Raw genomic sequence first — 26,225 nt, forward strand, 5'->3', positions numbered from 1 at the left:
ATTTCAACTCGGCATATTGCAACTGCTGACATCATTTGGGTTTTTCGCCTGCAGCATGTACAGCAGACTTGCTTTTCTAAGCTGGGATACTTTTGAATACTTAACTGGTGGCAGGAGGAAACATCCAGTGATGTACCCGTTTATCTTCATTAGGCCCATGCTCTTTCTTTCTTTCATTCTCTGACAAGCATATTACAAAGCTCTCCTGACAACCCATATATCCTCACAACTGGACTTAAGTTAAAAAAAGTGTACCTTCCTCTCTCAAAAAATTCATGCTAAATAAGAAATAAGGCAATCAAATATCTATGTGCCTATACTGATACACAGTAGATAGCCATTTTAGCAGAGAGCACAGTCTTTTCCCTGCTTAGGAAGGTACCTTGCTAACATACCTCTTATCAACTGTATTAGATGGTTCTAACTACTGTTTCCGCTGCAGCTATGAAACGCCTTGACCTGGCAACCTAACTATTGTCAGAGCAAGACAGCAAAATTGTACAGATCTTCAGGGTCAGGTCTGCAGAAAGTCAACCTTGTAAACTGTTAGCTTTATAAAAGTCTTTTAAAAAAACCCAAATAAACAAAACCCCAAAACACAACTATCTCCCACACCATTTCCATTTAAAGAATACCAGTGCAAGTTTGCAGTTGTGTATCCACAAAATGAAAGCAAAGAAATTACCTTCAAATACTTAAGTCTTTGATCAACACAAAACATCATGAGAAGCAGATGCTTGCAGCAGATCAAGAATGGTGAATTATACTCATCTCCTTGAAACTATGTGACTGGGAACGAGTGGCTATTAAGAAACAGCAGAAAGACTCCCTCCAGAAAACAAATGTTGTAAGGAAACAGTTGGAAAATAATAAAAACCTTTTTGCCTTAAGCATTCTTCGTGGAAAGAAGGTCAGAAATTTGAAATATTGAAGGACATTTATCTGAAAAGTTCAGTAAACAGAGGGAAAAAGTGTTCTGCTATGACTGTATGCAGCAGCATGTAACACTAAAAGAAAAATCATGAAGCAAATAATGAACTTTTTTGGAACTACATATGAGATGAATTCTACTTTTCAAGTTATGACACTTCAGTTTTTGGCTACCCTTATCTAAATCTATTTTATGACTCTAAATGAAAATTTCTATTTTATTGGGATGGTTACACAAAAGAAAATTTAAACTCTTCATCTTTGGCAAAGAAGCCTCTAAGGAACTCTTCAAAATCTTATGGATTCTGTCTACCAAAAGGTTGTGGCAAACACCACTGTGAACTGAGTAAAGAAGACAATTCAAAGAAACTACCATACTTCACAATGATAACATTCACAACCTGAAAATGTGAAGACGAGAAATATAGCTACAGGTTTCCATGAAAAAAACAGCAAAACCCGTCTATATTTCCATTGGTTTTTAAACACATGAGAAAACATTTAAACCTCACCATTCTGATGGTTTTTTTTTTTTTTTTATGTAAGGAGCAAAGTGGATCCTCTTGAAAACACAGTATGAATGGCTGCAGGGAGTGGTGGCTGTTTTTGTTGAGCTCTGAGTTTTCAGCAAAGATGCATCTCCCTGTGTGCAAAGCCTCACAGTGGAAGGCAGGTTTTAGCAGGATAAGGAGCAGGCAGCTTTGTGCTTCTCCAAGCATATTACTGCTGGACCTGCCAACACATGCTTCCTGCAGATATGCTCCACACGTGAGGCTGGACCCCAGGCCACATGCCGCCTCCATCAGCCAGATCAGGCACTTGCGTCAGGACTCCAGAGCAAACTGTGGCCTGTTTAATAGTGCTCTCTTTGTGAGTAGGGTCTGATTGCATCCAGCAGAGAATTTTACTGGGCTGCTAAGAGCATTAATTTTTCAGATATAAAACCCCACCAACTTATAATGGTATATACATATATATACACACACATTTATAATATAATATAATAATATAATAATATAATATAATATAATATAATATAATATAATATAATATAATATAATATAATATAATATAATATAATATAATATAATATAATATAATATAATATAATATAATCTTAGTAGTATTTTCCTATATTCCAAAATGTGGCAATAAGTGTCACGCCATTTTACGATTTCTTATAATTTCAATTAATCATACTACATATATTTTATAGCTTCTTCCAAGAAAGTATTTTTAAATAATTACTTCATTAATAGGAAAATACTCCCCCCATTTCTTGTGATGTAAGTTAGTTGCAAAAAAAAAAAACAAAAAAAATTAGGAGTAATAATTGATCTAAAACTAATTTCTCAAACTTTCAATTTATATAATCTGACATTAATAGGCTTTATGTCTTTCAAGTGATTTGCTTTACCTGCCTTTTTTAACATACTGCAGAGTATTGATGCATTTAATTTAAACCTGCATATTTTTTTAGCTTAGGTTTCCTCAGATACAACAGCATTCAAAACACATCAGTACAGGCTGATCCTGACAGAGCAGAAACAAGGTCTTGTACTGTGCTTGAGTGACACACCAAGAAAAAGACCTGGAAAGATGGAAGGTTGTTATGGGAACCTGTGATCCACATCCATATGAGCAGAGACTTTGTCTTGGCCAAGAAACTTCTCATTCACTAGTGAAACAAGGATATTTAAACATAGCTGGTTTGGGTCATACAGGTTTTCATTCAACCAGATAACTCTCAAGATGAAAAGAAAAAATTAGTTCCCTTCAGGGAAGGAAAAGATTAAGCCATGGTTTATCCCACATGATTTGACAGGATTTTTGAACTCACACTGACATCCAATTTCTGACAAGGCATCATGAAGAACAAGGCATGCACAGTGTGCAGAGGGTAGCTCTGGAGTTCATAATGGAAGAAAGCTACCACCCAGCTTTCCTGTCTTTCTGCCTCTCTCCCCATCAAAATATTGTTATTCAGTGCCTCAAAACATTCAGTGCCTGAACCCATTCAGACAGAAGAGAATTAAAAGCCTCAGTGGAGTTTGGGTTTGTTGTGGTTTTTTTTTTTTTTTTGCTTTAAAGATCACTTGGCATCCTTTTTTCCCCCCTCAGTATATAAACTGGGGGCAGTTACCCTGAAGGGCTAGATCCCATGGGTCAGGCTGGGTATCAGCCGGCAAGTGGTGAGCGGTTGCATACTTTTCCCTTATTATTTCCCTTATAATTATTATTATTGGTGGTAGCAGTAGTGATTTGTGTGATACCTTAGTTACCAGACTGCTCTTATCTCAACCCGTGGGAGTTACCTTCTTTCAATTCTCCTCCCCATCCCTCCAGTAGCAGGGGCAAGAAAAGAGGGGGAGTGAGCAAGCAGCTGCGTGGTTCCGAGTTAGTGGCTGGGCTTAAATCATGACACTCAGAAAAGCTAAGTATCTGAAGCATACACAATCTGGAACTTATGTTTCCTAAGAAGGACAGATGGACACACATATTTCAGAGCTCTTTGAATTCAAGTGCATAAAATAATAATATATAATGAAAAGTATCAACCATGAATCTGCTGTGAAAACCATTTAAAAAAGATTTTAAACCTGTATTTTCAAGTTCCTTGTGCCATAATTGAAGTTAATTCACTTCTGTCCTTTCAACTGCCCTGAACAATTTCAAGTCTCTTACCTCCTCAAGCATAAATCAGTCATATACTTTTCCTTAGCATTCATTCCTGGTTCCTGAAAAGTCTCCTGATCCAAGTTATTCTGTAAAGAAGCAGATCTAATGCTGATGAGCTTTTGATAAAATAGGAAAGATTTTTTTCAACCACCAGCTTTCTGATGCAATCTCGGTACTCAAACAGAAAGGGTGGATGCAAAGTTCATTTTTAAGATGTTGAGTGCTTTTAGAGAAATACCTTCTCAGAACTGTAACTTGAGGGCAGAGACATCTTTTCCACAGAAATACCAGAAATGGGCATGAAGAGGGTGGAAAACAGCTATGGGTCCGAACATCTAGAACAGTGAAGAGTCAGTCTTTTGAAGGGTCAGTCTTTTCCAGCAACCCTCATCTCACAGTGAGTGGATATGTGTTGGTTTACAGGCATTGCAAGGACCAGCTCAGCAGTGTGAAACATAGGAAGAAAGACATTATGAGCCATGACTTACATGAAATATGGCATAGCTGCCTAAATTCACAGGTACAGATATGATATTCTACCCATATCACAGTCACAAAGTCTCTTCTTTTTCCAGTCTGAATGAGTTAACATGCTTCATATCTTTAGTTAGTGACTTTGGCCTTTGAATTGGGGAAATAATGCTAAAATGTTAAAAGACTTCCTGGGCAATCTGCAATTAGAGATAGTAAATAAGGTTATGTTCTACACCATTTGTTTCTAACATCTTGTTTAGAAGTATCTCATTACTGAAGAAATGAAGACCCACCTGAGGTGAAATCAGACACCAATCTAGAGCTGTTAGTAGTGACTACATGATTTCTTTAACAGCTGCCCAGAAAATACAACAGAAGCAACTGCTAATAAGGGTTAAGCTGTTATTATTTATTCTGCTTGAACTGAAACTCTTTTTCACGGAAGCTTCGGTTACAAATGAATGGCCTGATTACCTAAGTTTTAAGCAGCACAGCTATTTCCACTAGTTTATTTAAATGGCAAGACTAGACCTAATGGCCATTTTAAGGAGTGCTAAAGTACAACTCTACATATCCACATATATCTTAATTTTTCTTTTTCTGATTCATGGAATTCCTTAGTTCACTAATAACAGTAATTGACAGCAACTATGCCCTTGACTTCAATATTCTTTAATTTTGTACCAAGTTACCTGAAATAGTTCTATTAGCCATTACTCAAGTACATTTTGAGGCGTTTTCATTTTCATCTTGGACTCTGACAAGCATTTTGAACAGTCTGATAAGTATCCAAAATTTTTTGTTATAATCCTGTACTCCACATGAGAACTTTTTTGAATACATTAATGAATATGTAAAAGACTTATCTGTCTAGTTTATTGGCATAGATATACTATCAGGCATTAAAAATAACAGTACCATAGAATAGTTTGTGTTGGAAAGGACCTTAAGATCATATGACAATTCAAAAGAATTAGATACATTACAATGAGAAAATAAAAGTTTTCAAAGATTTCTCTGGAAATAGAAGAATTCACAAGTGACCTACATGCAAAATGAGATCATGGAGTTCTGTAGCATCTCCTGTTTACCTGCCATTTCTAGCTTCACAACCAAAAATAACCACTGGCTGAGTAGATAGATATAATGATTCTGTAAATAGTTTTGTTCAAGTAGCTACATTTTGCTTTCAGAAGTCTTTTAGAGCTGCAAGATTAAAACAACTTCATAAGAAAGCATTTAAAGGAGAATTTACAATTATTGAAAAATAACCTAAAGCAACAGTTGATTGTTTTCTAAGTATGCACTACAGTACTGAAAACTGCCATAGAAGTTCACTTCAAGGTGAATGTACACTCAACCATTTCCAACTATAAGAGAGATAAGGTGTGGGGTGCAGAGGAGATCTTTTGCTTGCTTCCTCAAGCACTCCATTTATATGGGGAGCCAGATAAGACTTGCACAAGGCTCTTAAGACGTAGAAGTTTTCAAGAACTATATATTATAATTGGATTTGTTGTCTTAATTTATAAAGGGAAGTTATGGTTTACATGCTGTATAACAACAAATATAGAGTTGCCTGACTACTGAGATTCCTGACTGTTACCAGGCCAGGTTGGACAGGTTGAGCTACCTGGTCTAGTGGAAGGTGCCCCTGACCATGGCAGTAGGGTTGGAACTGGATGAGCTTTGAGGTCCCATCCAACCCAAACCACTCCAAGATTTTATCATCCAGGGTAAGACAGTGAGATGGCACAGTTGGTCATGGGGCAATTATAAAGTTTAAAGTTTGGAATGAACAGAATGATGTAGATTACAAAGGAAGTGGCCTTCCAATCTATTTTTGCAAAATGGTAGAACTGAACTCCAAGTAAATGTTGTGACAACAAACTAAGTCAAAATGCTACATCATAGTAAATCAATGTAGAAGTTACATAGGCAAACAACTCCCTAAGCTTCTTGTATATTTTAAATGAACATCCTAAAGTATTGACATATTTCTTAAACATAGCTACGTTGTCACAGCATTTTCTTGGAAACATATGGAAAACTGTCCTCCTTTCTTTCCTGCTAAAATTAACATGCCCATTACAAGAGGAGAGAAGAAAGAATCACTGTGCAGCCCACACTGAAGGAGCAACCGTCTGGGCAAAATACTGCACAAAAAGACAGGAAGCAAATTACTCTGTGCAACAAGTCTTGGTGGGAGATGCTGTCAAGTGCACACAAGGAACACAGAGAAAAATACAAATTTGCTCAAACATATTCCAGATATTTCTTACTGACAGGAAAATATTGAAAAGTCTTGAGATTGGTCTGGACATCAGAGCCTGAGCAATACCAGTTCCTTCTGAGTGCATGCATAAGTTAAAAGAGATACCAGTTATTAGCATTGAATACCAACAACTCACCCATCTGACAGCGGCTGGTCTTGGGAACAGTTTTCCTTGAGTGCAGAACTTCCTTTTTGTGGTTTTCTCTGATTTAATGTAATTCTTAACATGTAACCAAAAATGCATTGAGAGCATAGGAGTAAACCTGTAACATGCAGTAATATTTGGCTGAGCAGTTATTCCCTTGGAGATAAATAAACATATTTCTCCTTAACAAGAAATGAAGCTGATTTTTAGAAATAATTTTGTCAAGGACAAAGTTCCTACAGGACAACTGAAAGTTTGCCGAATTGAATTTTTTTGTTAGAATTCTGCTCAAATGCCAAAGCCAATTACTATGTTAATTTGTGTCCATTATGCTCAATGGCGTGTAACAACTTCAATGAGAATCAACAACAACAAAAAAAAACCCCACACAACAAAAAATTACTTGGACAAGCATGGATGGAAACCAAACAAAAAAGCTGGAGACTTTTTCATAAATACAATTTTAAAACCAGTATTTATTAAAAATACTATGAAAAAGCTCAATATTATTAAATGCAATAATCACAAAATTCTTAAGTGTATATTCTGAACACAGTAAAGGTGCAAAAAAACATGACACGGGATTGGGTCAAGTGCCTATTTCCTTCCAAATGTATTTCATCACAGACAGACATGTTAATTGAATCTTCAGTTCATCTAGGTTTAGGAAAATTGCTGCAAATAAACTGGAGTTTTCCCACAAACGACCACCCAGTATAGATGGGAAAGTGCACATGTAGATATGTAGATAGGCAGATACACAGATAAATGCAGCTGTCCAACTAAAGCCAGCTTTCTTGCATGCTATAGAGTTTCATTTTTAAGCTCCTAGCTGGAGAACATAATGTAGTGACAACAATGTAGAAAAGCACTGCCACATCATCAAGTCCTCCAAACCAGAGCGCTGCTACTGCTTATTTTATTATTTCTAATTACAACAAAGTGCTCTACAGTTTGCTTGGAGATGTTTTAAGCACTGCATGAACTACCATAGCTCCCGGGACCCTCAACTGGGCCATGAGTTCTGTCGTGCTCTACAATGTACAACTGCAAACAGATCACTCCCTATGATTCTGGTAATAAATCACTACTTTTCACAAGGACATAAACATTTTTTCTTCTATTTCTAATACATAATAATCAAAGCTATGCCACAGATACCTTCCCAAACCCACCTTAGATTACTTAAACCTAATCAGATGTTATCTCAGAAGATGCATAGAACTGCAAAAAGAAAAACTGAGTATATATTCTGCAATAGAAAACATCATACGCTAGCAGTACATGAGGTTAAATAACAATATCCGATCCAATTAGTAGAGAGAAATTCAACATTTTTAGAATTATCTGCCTTAACAAATAAAAAGTTTTCTACAAGCCTGCAGGTTTTGAAACTTTCTTCAAATACCCATAAAGAGCAAGACACAGATGCAGATTATCTGTTATTACTGAGAGCAGCCACAGCTTTATGACACAGAAACCCTTCACTTCTCCTTGTGGTTTTGGGATTTGAGGCAGGGGGATAGTGGTGTTGGCAGGGTTTTTCAGTTGGTTAGTTGGTTTTCTTTTAAGTCTTTCCAACTGGATTCACATTTGCATAGAAGGCACTTTCTATACCGCTTGTACCTAGTTTGTCTTACTCATATATGACAAATAATTTATAATAGTAAGACCTCATCCTCTGCATCAAAAACTATATAAAGTTAGTTGTTAATCTTCCAGGCTCAGTTACTTTTCCCTCACAGACTTCCTAGAAGCTAAAGATCAGCAGTACAGTATTTTAAATATAATACAATAATTCTGAAATTCCAGAGTTTACTTCTACCTCTAAGCTTATATCCCCCAATTCCAACAGCATTGTAAATCAAATAACCACACCAGGAAAGCAATGCACTGCACCTGCTGAAGTTTTTAATGTGACTGATAATCTTCATTTATGTGATATTATTCACCAGAAACAGAGCACAATTTTTTTTCCTATGGTTAGAAATAGAGATCTGCAAATACTCATAATGGAGAAAAAAAAGATATCAGAGACCAGTTTACCAGCTCAGAGATTTTACCTGTGAGATTATATCTGTATATTGTGAATACAAAACAAAACTACCAATAAGCATAAGGAAATGAAACCACCCCTCTACAAGATGAAATTATGGAAATATTTCAGCATGAAAAAGGGGGGGGGGGGGGGGTACTCACACTGCCTATGCAGCCAACACAGTTGTCTAAGCAACTGCAGAGAGCCATCAATATCAAAGCGAGACACTTCTCCAAAGTAGATTCAAAATATGTAACTTCCCAGCATACTTATTTTCTCCTCACAATTTAAGCTGACTGCTAAAGTGCAGTTATGCATAGAATAAGTTATTTCTGCTTTGAATTACACTATGGATTCTCCTACTTGTTACTGACTGCACAGAGAAGCTAGGAAGACTAAGTCTCCCTGCTACTCCATTTTCTGTTGGCCACAGCATAGCTAAAATGTGCATCTACAAAAGAAGTCTTTCAAATGTTTCAGTTTCCATTTGGTCTAATAGCAATATATATGCATACAAATAATAATAATAATAATAATAATAATAATAATAATAATAAACAGCAGCAAAACACATTACTACGAAAATTATGGAATTATCACATTGGGGATAGGAGAAAGAATGAGCCAGACATGACAGATGCGAGTCACATCACATAGTGTCTAGCTGCCAGGCTCCTGGATACTAAAATGGTGAAAGAAGCCTAACACAATATGATTGGAAAAGTAATGGAAAGCAGTCATGAACCTCTGATTGATGGTTAGCTAACCCACTAAATCCAGACTTCAGGAAGGATGAAGGATATTTAATTCTTCATTAAAACAGTGCTGAGAGAAGTGTGTCAAACTCAATTCACAGTTAGCATTTTAGCTAAATTCAGTCACACATTTAAAATTACTACAACTGTTGGGGGAAAGTTTGAAATTAAATTTGTGTAGGGAAGCATGGCAGTTAAACAGTGATTATCAAGGGAAATTGTGTGGCTTTTGGGAAGTACTTAACACACTGATTCCAAATAACTTGCCATTCATGGGTAAAAGATTATGCACACTGTATAGTTCTATATTCACTTTTATTTAATGAAAGAAGAGGAATGGCCCTTAACATACCACAATAAGACCCACACATCCTACTATAATAAGCAGATAACGAAGAGTGAAAAACAAACTTGAGCCCTGCATCAGACTCCACACTCATGCAAAATTATGTAGGGTAACTCCTATTACCTCTGTTGAGGCAAGTGAAATCTTACTTCCCTGTTCAGATGACAGTGGCTGTGTCTACACAGGTAGACAGTGCAGTAGGAAAAGAACTGCAGAGAAAAACACTAGGTGCTGAGGACTCGATACTCAGACAACATACATTTTGAGGTATTTTATTTCAAATTCTCTACTCAAAACTACTAACTGAATGGTCATTGGTGGTTGGATGCACAAGACTGACTCCTGGAACAGATCTATCTCAGCATATTTGCATTTCAGTCCATCCAGGTCGGAAGCAAGTATTCCAATTGCCTTCTCTTACTGTGCTTCAATTCACCCTACGAATGATCGTGGGACATACGGAGTGGATTCCTATCAAGTTAAACTAATCAAATATTCAGTTCAGGAAGGTACCTGATGATACAGTGTCCTGGGTTGAGCAGTAGCAGTCATTTTTCTCCTTCTTAGTAGCTAGTGCAGTGCTATGTTTTCATTTTTTGGCCTGGGAAGAGAGCTGATAACGCTGATGTTTTCAGTTGCTGCTCGAATGTTTGATCTGGCCAAGGACTTTCTGAGCCTCATGCTCTGCCAGGGAGGAGGGGAAACCGGGAAGAAGCAGAGACAGGACACCTGACCCAAACTGACCAAAGAGGTATTCCATACCACAGCACGTCATGCCCAGGATGTAACAGGGAGTTACCCGGAAGGGCTAGGGACTGCAGGGTTGGACGAGGTATCGGTGGGTGCTTGGCTGGGGGGAGTGGGGTGAGTTATCTGTTGGCTGGTGCTGAGGTGTTGTATTCTCTTCCCTTGTTATTTCCTTTATCATTATTATCATTGGTGGTAGCAGCAGTGATTTGTGTTATACCTTAGTTACTAAACTGTTCTTATCTCAACCTGTGGGAGTTGCATTCTTTTCGATTCTCCTTTCCATCCCTCCAGGATGAGGGGGAGGGCAAGAAGGGGGGGAGTGAGTGAACGAGGTTTGTGGTTGGGTTTAAACCACAACATACAGGAATAGATATCCAGTATAGAGGAGCAAGTAAGAGCTAATGACTGAAATATTTAGTTAGGCCAAATCCTCACTAGAAACTGTCCTGTTATAAAGGTCTACTGCTCCCACTGGGCCACACTCCTTGGTTAATATGGTTACAGCCAGTGTGCTTGCCTTAGGCTAGTGCTACTTTGTCTAAATGGCACCAAGTTATACAAAAAAAGATTAAATGTAAATGAATAAAAACTGAACTGCAGCAGGCAGCAAGCAACCCTTACTGTTTCTGGATGAAAAGCTGTTTCTGCACATTACATCCATTCTGATACTTAACTATATGAAACAAGCGAGAAAAAGACAGACTGTGGAGAAGAATGCAGACATGATTAGCACATTTAAGAACTTTTTTAGCAAATGACTTCTAGGGTAGAAAGCAGACATTTTTCAGCTGCACTGTTTAATTGCGGAACTAAGTTGATGGCAAAGGTTTTCAAGGGAAAACATAATTAGCACTGACTCAAAAGGCAAATAACTTCTGTTTCCCTCCCACCAAGTAGGCAATAGCTTCAAAGCTATATTTAGGCTTTAACAAAGCCACTTTGCAATCTGAATTTTAAATGAAAAAGCCACCAATGAAGTTAAAGTTAGGGAATAATATGTACTTGAAGACAAGCTGGAAAAGTTTAGTTGTCTCTAACAGCCTCCCTCCGAGAGATTTTCAACTGTCTTTTCCCAGTGACCAGTCCCATTCTTCAAACTCCTACCAGACTTGCTTTCATCTTTTCCAATACTGTGCTGAATGTGCAAGAAGAGACCACCCTCTTGATGCTAAGGGTTAAGCAATATACAAGGGGGTAGTTTAAGCCGCTTGCCTGACAATGTTACTGCTCGTTCATGCTTATCATACTTGCCATGTGTGCTAGAACAGGATGTAAAAACATGGCTATTGATAAGAGGAAGGGACCGTGACTTGGTTCCCATTCTTCAGGCATCCAGACCAGCTGAAACTGGCTCTGCGGTTTGGACAATGACCAAGTCACCAGGAAGCATGCGCAGTGACTAGAGGTGAAAAGTTCAGGCTCGAGGAAGACTCATTTACTTCATTTTGAGACCCTTGCCCACGACCACCAGGAGGCACTGCACAAGCGCAAAAGACTTTTTAACTCATTATACTATGACACGGGGATAGGACATAAATATGTATAGGCACGTTGTGTAACCTCATGCATATGTATAACTTTAGAGGATAAATGTACACCTCAGTGTTGTTTCCCTCTACATGACTTTGGAGGAGCGATCCCCCACATGCCTCAGTGCTGAATAAAGCATACCTACTTTACAATTTTAATGAGTTGTGGAGTCTATCCGTGTATCACACTAGCCACACAAATGGCACCTGTGTGCTTTCATAACAAAATTCTACTACTAATCTTCTACTTGTACTTCTAGCCCTCTTCTCAATTATCAGATAAAAATAAACCCAGTCAAAGCAAACAGAACTCTCATTTTTGGGCTGGACTGATATGCTGAGGCTGTTAGAGAAAAGGGCAAAATTTTACGATAACTAAACATTAGAAATGATTATATTTGAAAATTTATAAATCAGTAGTGTGGGTTTGGAAATACTGTAATTTTCCAGTACAGTTTGTAGTTTGTACCAGAGTTATTCAGTAACCAATGTTAACAATGGTAGGCTAGGTGGTAAGAGCTAACATAATTACATACGGTAAAGGGCATACGGGTGGATTTAGAAAGTATTGTGAAGTCTATCGAAGTAGAAATTAATGGACACACCAGGGTAGTCAAGTGAGAACAAGACAATGCTGGCGTCCACACAATGGTTGGGATATATCCAAAGAACAGAAAGGTGAAGGAGGACAGAGCGAGGAAGACTTCTTACTTCATCTGAGGAAGACTCCTTACTTCATCAATGCGACCACCAGAAGAGGCTGCGCAAGCGCAGAAGAGGCTGATGTCGTAATAGACTGATGTGGCAATCCTTGATGCATATGTATTAGTTAATGATGCAATCCGTGTTAAATATGTATTAGTAACCAAATTTTAGTGTATAAATTGTGAACGCGATGTGACGAGGTCGAAGCCAGATTTGGGTGAGTGCCCCTGGTTTCCCAGCGCTGCAATAAAGCACCTCATATAACCATTCCGGTGGTTATGTGTTTATTCTTACGCTAACATTTTGGCGACCCAGATGGGACCTCGCGGGCATTGCTGAGGCGGATCGCGTTTCGACCCCGCTCCAGCCGGCACCGAGAAATTCTCGGGGAGCCATCGACCGCGACCGACCTCTGCTGCTCACGACGGACCTCTGACACGGTAAGAAAGGTGCTTTATTTAAGTTACAGAACCGGTTTCTAGTAAAAGTATGGTGTATTGACCTTTGGTTAGGTCTGGTAAAAGCCTGCCTGTAATACGCAGCGAAAAGCTGCGTTTGGCTGGGCTAGTAGTAAAGCCTGCCTGTTAGACGCGGTGAAAGCTGCGCTTGGTTGGGGCTAGAGAGCTCTCGGGGTAAAAGCCTAGGCGCCGTCCGTTAGACAGTAGCGAAAGCTCTGCAGGTTCGGCAAACGTGGTTATGGTATTGGTATTTCTGCTGCAGGATCAGCATCTGTCTGTATAATTCCTGTAACGTAGTGGTAAGTGTGTGTGCGTGTTTTGGAGATCTCTTTGTATTTACAAAATGCCATTGGTCCCTAAGTCGTCTCCATTAGGTTGTTTTTTTAAGTCACTGCAAGGAGGGTCGGTTTGGGCAGAGCATGCAAAAGAGTAAACTAATTGATTACTGTAATGTACGGTGGATGCAATATGAATTAGAAGACCAGGAAAATGGCCTGAGAATGGAACTTTACAGTATAATACCATCTTGCAGTTGATGTTGTATTGCAAAAGGGAAGGAAAATGGGACGAGTTTCAAGGGAGGCAGGAGCGAGCTGGAAAGCCCTGCTGCTGCCTTCCTCCCACCCACCTACCCCTCCTCCTTTACCCCTCTCCTTTCCCCACTCCCTTTCCCTCCCTTCAGAAAAAAAAAAAAAAAAAAAGAAAAATGAAAAAAAATGAAAAAAAAAAAAAAAAACAGAAACCTTAAAAAAAAAAAAAAAGAAAAAAAAGCAAAAAAAAAAAAAAAAAAAGATGAAACCTTTAAAAAAAAAAAAAAAGAGAAAAGATGAATGGCAGAAATCCTATGGAATAATGGTTGTTAAGGTAAATACTAATGAACAATGTAAGGGATGTGTTACTACTAAGAAAAGAGGTATAGGGTGTCTTGCTTTAAAGAATAATTTACAACATCAGAAAGATATTGAAAGCTTGGATTTGACAGTTGCCCCATCAGCCCCACTGGCATTAAATGAAGAAAGGGGGGGAGAAAGAGGATTTTGTAATTAAAAAAAAAAAAAAAAAAAAACACACAAACAAAAAAAAAAAAACACAAAAGAGAATGAATGTAGACAGAATGTGATATAATCAATGTGCCCTTTGCAAGCAGGAAGGACATTGGAAAAATGAATGTCCATCAAAAGGGGGGCAGTTCATGTCAACAAGAAATCCTTTTGCAGGATCCGACATGGCTAAAACAATGTTGTTGGGGGATTTTGTTAATCAAAGCTGACTAAGCCAAGCAGAAAATAAAGAACCCCTTGTAAAGATCCAACTAGGAGAGGAGGAAGTAAAATTTTTTTAATGGACACAGGGGCTACATATTCAGTTTTAAATGATTTACACAGGGGGTTAAGGGAAAGAACTATGACAATTGTGAGAGCCACAGGGAAGGAGGAAATATGGCCATTCTTGCAGCCCCTAGATCTGCGATTTGGAGGGAAGGAATTAACACACGAATTTCTATATGTACCTGAATGCCCCATTCCCCCTTTAGGACGGGACTTATTGGCCAAATTGGATGCAATAATCATTTTGAAGATGGTGTATTAATAATGCAAATCCCCGAATCAAAAGCAGGACAGATTTTGGTTCTTAAAAAAAAAAAAAAAAAAACCACCATTGCTCAAATTCCAAAAGAGGTAAAAGTGGCTGTGATACCGACAGTTTGGGAGACAGAAATCCCAGGAAAATCAAAAGCAGCTCAACCAGTAACAGTGGAATTAAAAGATGGGGTTAGGCCAGTAAGAGTTAAACAATATCCTTCGAAGCTAGAGGCAAAGTTTGGGATTATAAAAAACAATTGAGAAATTTTTGAAATGTCGAATTTTGGAAGAATGTGAATCAGAATATAACACACTAATTTTTCCAGTAAGAAAATGAAACAGTGAATATAGGTTAGTACAGGATCTGAGGGCAATAAATAAAATAACAAAAGATATCCCCCAGTAGTAGCAAATCCTTATACACTGTTAACATCTGTGAAGGAAAAATATAAATGGTTTACAGTGATTGATTTAAAAGATGCCTTCTTCTGCATTCCTCTTAATAAAAATAGCAGGAAACTGTTTGCATTTGAATGGGAAGAATCCACAGAGTGGACGAAAAACAGAACTAATGTGAACCAAACTACCACAAGGATTCAAAAACAATCCAACCCTTTTTGGGAATCAATTGGCTAAGGAACTGGAGACATGGACTACTCAAGGAAAGGTACAGGTACCGAGATCACAATATCTCCGATTGCAATACGTAGATGGTATCTTTATTGTGGCAGAACAGAAATCATTATGCATAAAAGTGACTATTGAAATCCTGAACCAGCTAGGAATAAAAACTGCATAGAGACAATTTGTGCCATTCCAGAACCATGGAATTTACATGAGTTAAGAACATTTTTGGGCATGGCAGGATGTTGCACGTTGTGGATAATGAATTACGGACTTATTGCTAAACCCCTGTATGAAGCCCAAAAATCACATGCTTTTGTTTGGGACAAACCACAGAAAGAGGCTTTTAAAAACTGAAGAAGATGTTAATAAAATCACCAGCATTGGGACTCCCAGATTTGACAAAGGACTTTCAGTTATTTGTCCATGAGAGGCAGAGATTGACGTTGGGAGTATTAACCCAGAAAATTGGAAGCTGGAAAAGACCAGTAGGATATTTTTTTCAAAACAACTAGATCCGGTAAGTGCGGGATGGCCTTCATGTTTAAGAGCGGTAGCGGCAACTATTGTTCTAATACAGGAGGTCAGAAAACTGACTCTGGAAAACATATGGAAGTGTTTGCACCACATATGGTAAAAACTGTCTTTGAACAAAAGGGGGGGTATTGGTTATCCCCTAGCCGAATGATGAAATATCAAGCAATCTTAACAGAACAAGATGATATGAATCTAAAGACTATTAATTTGTTAAATTCAGCAGCTTTTCTAGGAACTGACCTAGAGGAAGGAACTCTTGAACATAACTGTACAGAGGTCATCGAGCATATATATATATGCAACCAGAACAGACTTAAAAGAGGTACCTCTTGAGCAACCGGACTGGGAACTTTTCACGGATGGAAGCAGCTTTGTGGAGAACAGAACACAGTACGCAGAATATGCTGTAACAATGCAACAAAAGGTAATTGAGGCAAAAACATTACCTCCTGGGACGTCAGCTCAATGGGCAGAGCTGATAGCTCTTACAAGAACGTTGGAACTGAGCGACGATAAAAGGTGAATGTATGAACTGATTCAAAGTATGCGTTTGGTATAATACATATACACGGAACATTGTAAAAAGAATGAGGACTGTTGTCTTCACCAGGGACTGATATAAAATATCAAGAAGAAATTTTGAAACTGATAATTGCTGTACAAAAACCCAAACAGATAGCCAGTATGCATTGTAAAGCACACCAAGGAGGAACTTCGAAGATGTCCGAAAAAAATACACTGGCAGATTGGACAGCTCGACAAGTTGCCCGAAAGGTATGGAACATGATGGCCCTGATACCTCTCAAGGTAAGCCCACTCCATACCTATCTTTCACAAGATCCTAATTATTTAAAAGAAAATGAAAAGCTGGCAGGACTATTGGAGGCTCAAAAGAATTCTGAAGGGTGGTATACAACAACAACTGGACAAATAATAGTACCACCAGCAATAATGCGAAAAATCCTACAAACTGAACACCAAAAATGTCATTGGGGTGCAGAAGTATTGGTAACTTATTTAAGGCTAGGAATAATTTCCACACAGATGTTAACGATGGCAAAAGCAGTAGGATCAAAATGTGAAATTTGTCTAAAAAAAAAAAAACAATCCGATAGTAAGGAGACAAATTGAAATGGGAAAAATTAAAATAGGAATGAAGCCAGGAGATAATTGGCAGGTTGATTTTGCGGAATTACCAAAAGTACAAGGATACAAATATCTGTTAGTAGGGGTTGACACCTTTTCTGGATGGCCAGAAGCCTTTCCCTGTCGCACCAATCAAGCAAAAGAAGTGGTAAAATGGTTACTTAGAGAAATCATTCCACGGTTTGGAGTTCCTTTAGGAATATCATCAGATAGGGGTCCACATTTTATTGCCAACGCAGTACAAGAAGCTAGTAAACTATTAGGAATATCATGGAACTTACACACTCCTTGGAGGCCCCAATCTAGTGGACAGGTAGAAAAGATGAACCAAACAATAAAAAGACAAATCTGTAAAATATGTCAGGAAGCCAAAATAAAATGGCCACAAACATTGCCTATAGCTCTGCTACGAATTAGAATAAAACCCAGAAGTAAAATGTCAGTAAGCCCCTAAGAAATCCTCTATGGAAAACCATATGAGATACCGGAACCCAACCCTAATACCCATATTAAAGGGAATCAGGATGTTTATAATTATGTGCTATCTCTCGGTAGAACCTTAACTCGACTGCGAAGCACTCTGGTGTAGAATAGGCCACTATCTCTGGAAAATCCAGCACATGATATCCAACCAGGAGACCAAGTATACATCCGGAACTGGAATAAAGAACCATTAAAAGAACAGTGGGACTGACCATATCTAGTATTGCTAACCACATTCACAACAGTGAAGGTAAAAGGAATAGATTCTTAGATACATTATACACGAATAAAGAAAGTTTCAAAAATCTGGGAAACACAGGTACTAGGCCCTACAAAACTAAAACTGGAATGTAAATAAGATGCCTGGGTTCTATTATAAAACTTTGATTTTCATATGGTCGTTAACAGAGCTGACATCTGTTTTTATCCTAGCAATCCCTCGGAAAGAAGTTTTAAAACGACCTAAAACAAGATGCCATTCTGACTTGCAAGTTCGCAAAAACCACTCCAATAGGACCAACACCAACAAGGGTAGTTGTGAAAAAGATAAATGGTTCTATAGGACTGGATATACAATTAGCCATAGCGAAACTAAGGTTACAAGAAAAAGGACTAAAAGATCAGTAAATTCAACACAAATAATCCAATTGTATCATCGAAATCCTGAGGAAAATTTAATGATAGGACTGATTAAAGATTTTGCAAAGATGAAAAACACAAGTAGAATAACAGCTTGTTTACCAATACCCAAAGCGGCAGGAGAACCAACTGAATGGGGAATAATAACATTCTCACTTTCAGAAATTAACAGAGCAATCACGTGTCAGGAAAAGGAGGTAACGGAAAACATGACAGTGACAGAATATCGAGAAGAAGGTGTTTTTGGAGATCCTGCAGTTTTAGTACTGAGGTCAGTCTGTGAGAGATACCAAAATGCTCAATTTACCTCTGTAAGAGATGAATGGGGAAAATGCATTTATAAGAAAGAAATCAAGATAAATAGGCAAAAAAGGGTGTGGGAATGTGGAAAAACAAATAGTTCAAAACAAGACTGGAATACAATTTGGTCAGTGAGCATTTTACAGAAATTCCAATATATTGGGAACATCTCTTGGTGTCTTAGATGGACAGGAAAACAAAACTTAACAGAAAATATAAACATCAGTAACTTACTGTCCATAAATAGGGTTAGTCAAAATATAATCAAAAATGTTCCTTGGTGGAATTGTACCAGAATCTTAGATTGTGACACTGACCCTGAGAAAATTACAATACCTCCAATCAAGATTGCTTTAAAGGCAGGATGCGCGTGCCAAGGACTGAAAATTGGAGGAAAAGTAATACAAGTCCCCGTTGACAATATAGATTGTAAATATTCAACAGTGCATAGTATGGGACATTTCGTTTGGGCAGCAAGTGACGGAACCTGGACTACCCACCTACCCATGGAAGGTCCAGCTAAAGAAATTACTTTAGGATTACCGACTCTTTGTCCAATTTGGAAAAATTCACCATTCAAAGGCAAATTAGAAATCTTACAAATTCGAACAAGAAGAGATATAGATAATAACGACAATAATGATGAAGACATTTGGCAGGAGCCCTCAACAGGAGTTAAGATAGGATGGGCTTTTGAATCTCTACTTGCCCCAGTGGCAGCATATCGAAACAGAGAAATGATTGACAACCTGTTTAGTCAAACAAAAGGGTTAGCCAGAATAACAAAAAAAAAAAGGGGATTCAAAGATATAAATTTGCAATTACAAGCCACAACTAAAATGACCTTGCAGAACAGAATGGCATTGGACATGTTACTGATTAAAGAACATGGTGTTTGTGAATATTTGAAAGATAGAATAGACCATTGTTGTATTCATATTCCCAATGTAACTGCGAACATAGAATATAATATTTCCCAATTGACTAAAGTTGAACAGGAAGCAGAAAAGAAAAAGAATATATTGAACAAAATTGGATCGGAGCACTTTTTGATGATCTAGGCCTTCACCTCACAGGATGGGTCCATTCCCTCGTACAAACTATAATAGTGATACTGATTGTATTTTTAATGCTATATTTGATGTATCTTTGTATTCGAAAGGAAACAGCCCAAAACAGGGCATGGACCCATCGAATCATAGAGGCAGTAACTAGGAAACATCTGAAATACCCTACACCTCCACTGACTTATCAGGAAACAGCTACCTAAGAGAATGAAAATACTTACTTAAGTTAAGTGAAGTATTTTCAAAGGGGGGAAATGTTAGAGAAAAGGGCAAAATTTTACGATAACTAAACATTAGAAATGATTATATTTGAAAATTTATAAATCAGTAGTGTGGGTTTGGAAATACTGTAATTTTCCAGTACAGTTTGTAGTTTGTACCAGAGTTATTCAGTAACCAATGTTAACAATGGTAGGCTAGGTGGTAAGAGCTAACATAATTACATACGGTAAAGGGCATACGGGTGGATTTAGAAAGTATTGTGAAGTCTATCGAAGTAGAAATTAATGGACACACCAGGGTAGTCAAGTGAGAACAAGACAATGCTGGCGTCCACACAATGGTTGGGATATATCCAAAGAACAGAAAGGTGAAGGAGGACAGAGCGAGGAAGACTTCTTACTTCATCTGAGGAAGACTCCTTACTTCATCAATGCGACCACCAGAAGAGGCTGCGCAAGCGCAGAAGAGGCTGATGTCGTAATAGACTGATGTGGCAATCCTTGATGCATATGTATTAGTTAATGATGCAATCCGTGTTAAATATGTATTAGTAACCAAATTTTAGTGTATAAATTGTGAACGCGATGTGACGAGGTCGAAGCCAGATTTGGGCGAGTGCCCCTGGTTTCCCAGCGCTGCAATAAAGCACCTCATATAACCATTCCGGTGGTTATGTGTTTATTCTTACGCTAACAAGGCCAAATGTATGAGATTTAACAAGGATGAGTGCTTGGTCCTGCACTTAGGTCACACCACCACCATGCGACACTACAGGCTTGGGAAAAAGTGGCTGGAAAGCTGCCTGGCAGAAAAGGACCTGTGGGTGTTGGTTGATTTTGGTTGACATGCTGAGCCATCAGCATACCCAAGTGGCTAAGGCCAACAGCATCCTGGGCTGTATCAGAAATAGCATGGCCAGCAAGACCAAGGAAGTGATTGTCACCCTGTACTGGGCACTGGTAAGGCCACACCTCAAATGCCATGTTCAGTTCTGGGCCCCTCACAACGAGACAGACACAGACGTGCCAAGGTGTGTCCAAAGAAGGGCAATGAAGCTGGTTAAGGGCCTAGAGCACCAGTCTTCTAAGAACTAGCTAAGGGAACTGAGCTGTTTAGCCTGGAGAACAGGAGGCTGGGGGGAGACCTTACTGCTCTACAACTCCCCAAGTAACAAGCAATAGCACAAGGGGAAATAGCCCCAGGTTGTACCACATGAGGTATAAGCTGGGTATCAGGAAAAATTTCTTCACCAAAAGTGTTGTCAAGCATTGGGACACCAGAGAAATGGTGGAGTCCCCATCCCTGGAGGTATTTAGAAGATGTGTAGATGTGGCACTTAGACATGGTTTAGTGGCGGACTTAGCAGTGCCAGGTTAATGGCTGGACTCAATGATCTTAATGTTCAACTAAAAAATTCTATAATTCTATGAATGTGTCACCAAATAAACTGTGGAGCAAAAACTCTTCCTTAGAGGACACAGTATTGTAACTACCATCAATTACAATTTGTAAATTGTATACAGTGTTCCAAGCCAAAGTGATGACATGTAAGGACTAAAATCATTGACCTCTTAGAATCAAGTCTTTCTAAAAACGTAAGATCTTAAATAATCAGGGGAGTTAGTTACTTCAGTACATCCATCCTAATTCTTCCTCTGCTCAGGTCTTCAAGAAAACATATGGGTATCCGAATATCTACAAGTAGTTTATTGATTAAAGGAGTATATTGATACAAATAAGCTTTTGATAGCCAAAACAAATCATTATAAAACACAAAAATATCTTTCAGTTCTTTTACTATCCTTCAGTTCTATTCACATCCTGACACTTTTTAAATGATAGCAAAGAATTACCTTTGTCAGTTGATAAAGTAGACAGCACAAGTCATGGATCACAAATAATTGCTGGGAAAAGTGAATCTTTCAGGGGAATGTTTGCTTTTCTTTGTTTTTTCAGCAGAATGCAGGAACAGAACCATTAACTTTTCTTTATTTTGGGATTATTTTAGTTGTTTTTTTGGGGGGTTAGCTGGGTTGTAGGGTTGGGGTTTGTTTTTCTTTTACTTAGATGACTTCAAATGTCATGGGTTAATTCTTGGCAGGCAGCGCAAGTACATTTTTAGTGACATTCTGGTATATTGCCATGGTTTAAATAGTGACAGCCATAAATCACGCAGTGGCTCTCTCACTCCCCCCTTTTTGCCCTCCACCTGCTCCCAGAGGGATGGGGAGGAGAATCAAAAGAATGCAACTCCCATGGGTTGAGATAAGAACAGTCCAGTAACTGAGGTATAACACAAATCACTGCTGCTACCACCAATAATAATAATGATAAAGGAAATAACAAGGGAAGAGAATACAACACTTCACCACCAACCGAGCGATAACTCGCCCCCCCCCCCCCCCCCCCTCAGCCCAACCAGGCACCGACCGATACCTAGCCCAACCCTGCAGTGAACTAGCCCTTCCAGGTAACTCTCAGTTACAACCTGGGCATGATGTGCTGTGGTATGGAATACTTCTTTGGTCAGTTTAGGTCAGGCGTCCTGTCTCTGCTTCCTCCCAGCTTTCCCTCCTCCCTGGCGGAGCATGAGGCTCAGAAAGTCCTTGGTCAGTCTAAACATTTGAGGAGTAACTAAAAACATCAGTGTTATCAGCACCATTCCCAGGCCAAAAGTCAAAAACACAGCACTCCTCCAGCTACTAAGGAGAAAAAATGACTGCTACTGCTGAACCCAGGACAGATATTTAGGTGAAAATTTCAAACATCCATAATTCCGAAGCTTAAGCTCCCTAAACATGCATTTCAACAGCAAAATATTTACCCTATGTTACTTTAAAATAACTTTAAAACTTTTATTAATTTAATTAAAAGAATACAGAATGATGCAAGCTCATGGAAGGAGCTCCCTGAGATTACGCAGTGTTCTGCATTACTACTCACTGGAAACCTGACAGTTTTTACTGTCAAGATAAATGTACCAGTTTAAGAAAAATAGTTTCTACCATTCCCAGTCCCCTGGCACCCTGCAAGAACAACTTGACTACCACTGAGTAAACATGTGAAACTTTTAATTAGATGGCATAGGAATGATGGATAGATAATATAGCCTTCTGGATAGGTAATATTTATTGTGGCATTCAACATTTAGAATATTGAAGAGTTTTGTGAAACAAAATAGTGCCTAAAATCACCTTACAAATAAAAAAAGCATCTTATCTTCAGGGTTCCTGTAGTGGTTTAGGGACTTCATCTGAAAGAGGCGAACCAGTGGATTCATCAAAATGCAAATACCAACCAAGAGGAAGGTACAGAGTAAGGCAGTTCTGTTTCCACATTTCCTGAAACAGTACCAGATGGCCCAATGCTTACCTTTCATTAACTAGTGTGTTGGAATAAAGCTGTGTTAATTAAATCACTAAACTACTGCTAATACTCTTATTTACTAATTCAACAAATTTAATTTTTTGTTGTGTTCAATACAGCAAATTCTAATTTAGTCTTGTAAAGTTGAAAGGATCAATAATTAAATAAAATACATGAAAAATGATATGCAGTTTTCTGTTATAACATTAACAGCAAAATACATGTTCGAGGCACAAATGAGCTTATATGGAACATTTTACACTAAAAAGACTCCACAGAAGAAAATACTCAAGCAAGAACATCATAATATACTTGCTAGAGCATTTCAAATGCTGCCAACACACTGAGATGTAAGCTGTTTACCACCGAACTGTGCAGCTTTTTCTCCCTCAGAACCTCACAAATGGTACCATCTCTTCAAAACCTGACTTCGTAACTTGCCCCCCAAGTTGCAAAGTTTCAGCTTCCCTTTATCAGCTAGAAGTAAATACATAGTAATCTAAGCTATAAAGAGTAGATCTTGTCTCTGTTCAAGCTCTCTTCACCACAATGTCAAAAGTCTTGTCAGGAAAGTAGCTAGAGTAAGAGTTTGTTTTGCTACCCTTTCTTCCCATGTGGCCTTTTGGAGAAAACAGACAGCTGAGTAAGCCACAACTGTCCTAACTGTTCCCAGCAATTCAGAGTCTTACCTGAATGCTTCCCATCATATTGGACTCCACTTGCAACAAGCAATCCTGGGAGTGCAGAATAGTATTTATTAAGAGCTGTCCTTCACTCAGCCATAATCAGTCAATAAATCCTTTGTTCACTTAATGTGTTAGAATTTGAAAACCAGTAGAAATAGCAGTCCATACAAAAATCATATCTATTCTTCCCACACGAGGCCTTGGGCAACCTTCTGGGTCCCTGCCAATGGTGGTACACCAACACTAGGACAACAGCAGGCACACAAGACGCTGGAGGCTAAAGGCTGAGGTCAAGAAAGCTCAGTAGGACCGTTCTTATTCCAGAAGGACTAATTCGCATTGCTTAAAGAGTAAACACAGCATAACACAGAATTATTTTAGAATACAGGCATATTTTAGAGTTGCTCAAACAAAATCTTCTTGTTGGAGTGCCAGCCTGCATAGTAACATTAGTAACATATGGAATCACCTCTAGACAATTTTTGCAAATCCACAAAAAATACTGGGAAATTTTTCTGTACTTATTTTTGAAGATATACAATTGTATGGGAAATTGATACATCAATTAAAATAACCCCCAAACCTACCATAATAAAAAGAATTCTAATGATTACAGGAGATACTTAGTGTTTGCATTCGAGCTCCATCCATAGCGAGTACCTTTTCCTTACTCCTGTTATGCATGGGAAAACATCCCACTACTAGAACTTCAAGACTGACAAATACATAAAGCCAATATAGACCAAATCAAATTTGCCACCAGCACAAGATAATCTTCTCTCAGGAGACAAAAATTACTGTTAAGCAAAGAAGCCTAACTTAAGAATTTATTTTTTTGAAAAGACTGGACTGGATATTGGGAATAGTACCCAGGGTTAATTATAAATGTTTCTCTAGAGAAGAGATTATTACCAGCACAGCGAATGGATAACTACATCCTTAGGTAACAGCTGCAGTTTTGATACTCTTAGAACTTTGGCAAACAAGCCTCCATCAAATGTTTATGCCAAACGTTCAGCTGTGTGTAAGACAGGTATAACTAACCTGTCCAGCTTTTAATTCTTTCCATATTTGTATTTATGATTCTTAAGTAGTTTGATACACTCACCTGTGAATTAAGCCAGTGCCAAAGAAATAGAAGCTCAAACCGTTCACTTGCATCCTAGTAACAAATCATCACTTGACTCCTAAGAAATAATGAGATGCCAGGAGATGTATTTGCTGTTTTGTTTTTGTGGCAACTTTTTAAAAGATAAACATATATAGGACATATTAGTACCATTTTCCTTCTGAAGCATTTACGAAAAGAAATACAAGAGCAAACACCTGAATGACATGGATTATTTCTCTGGGCTGTTCTCCCAACTGACTGTTCAAGAATCTGAGTTGTCAGAGACACCTCCCAGGCACAGAGCCTGCCCATGCAGGAACAACCCATGGCGCGTCCACACCTAAGAAGAAGCATATGGTATTTCTTCCTCCATCATTCTGAAACTCTGCCTAGAAAGCTAAGTTCTAAACTCCAGGTGCAGACTCAGAATGACTCAAGGCTAAAATTCTGATTAAATCTCACCCCTGCTGCTTTTGAGGGCAACACATCAGCTTATCTCCAACTTCCCAGCTATGACCAACTTCTGTTTCCAGGAGAGCACCTTCCTGCCTCCAGCAGCACCTGGACTGAGGGTAGCAGTTAGGCTCACTGGCTATGGAACTTTTGAGAACTACATTAAAGTTGCTTTTTGGCTACGTGCTGTGCAAATATAAAGTGAAGAATATCCATTCTCAGAGTTGATGCATAAACCTCTTTAACACATGATTCCTAGAGAATGATTGAGAACCAAATGCACCCCAAAACAGGAATTCTTGCAACTTTTATATTGGATATAACTGGGAAGAGTAAGTTGTAGACAATTTTAGTTACGTAAACTAACATTTCTCAAGGTTTGTGGGTTTTTTTCCCCTTATATTTGCCTAATTAGGCATCAAGTCTCCATCAGAAATCCCCTTTTATTATTCATTTCTATTTAGAAAAGATGGCTCAACAAATATAAGCAGGCAGAGTAAGAAGTTCGGCAATCAAACTCCATTCCGGGTCAGATAACTCTAAAGAGGAAACAGCTGATATAGAATCATAGAATCATAGAATAGTTAGGGTTGGAAAGGACCTCAAGATCATCTAGTTCCAACCCCCCTGCCATGGACAGGGACACCTCACGTTAAACCATGTCACCCAAAGCTTCATCCAACCTGGCCTTCAACACAGCCAGGGACGGAGCACTCACAACCTCCCTGGGCAACCCATTCCAGTGTCTCACCACCCTCACAGGAAAGAATTTCCTGCTTATATCCAATTTAAACTTCCCCTGTTTAAGTTTGAACCCCTTACCCCTTGTCCTGTCACTACAGTCCCTCATGAAGAGTCCCTCCCCAGCATTCCTATAGGCCCCCTTTCAGGTACTGGAAGGCTGCTATGAGGTCCCCACGCAGC

General features: G+C 38.6%; 1 long non-coding RNA gene across 1 annotated transcript in view; it reads right to left on the reverse strand.

Moving 5' to 3' along the window:
- Nucleotides 1-22,816: 22,816 nt before the first annotated feature.
- The window catches only part of LOC136011068 (uncharacterized), a 72,511-nt gene continuing 69,102 nt past the window's right edge, over nucleotides 22,817-26,225 (reverse strand). Inside the window, exons 2-4 of the long non-coding RNA XR_010611179.1 lie at nucleotides 24,846-24,924; nucleotides 23,741-23,785; nucleotides 22,817-22,938 (exon numbers count right to left, since the gene is read on the reverse strand). This is a non-coding gene — a long non-coding RNA (uncharacterized LOC136011068). The remainder of the gene's footprint in view (nucleotides 22,939-23,740; nucleotides 23,786-24,845; nucleotides 24,925-26,225) is intronic.

Source organism: Lathamus discolor, chromosome 3 (genome assembly GCF_037157495.1).
Source record: "Lathamus discolor isolate bLatDis1 chromosome 3, bLatDis1.hap1, whole genome shotgun sequence".
In the NCBI taxonomy this organism is placed as follows: domain Eukaryota; kingdom Metazoa; phylum Chordata; class Aves; order Psittaciformes; family Psittacidae; genus Lathamus; species Lathamus discolor.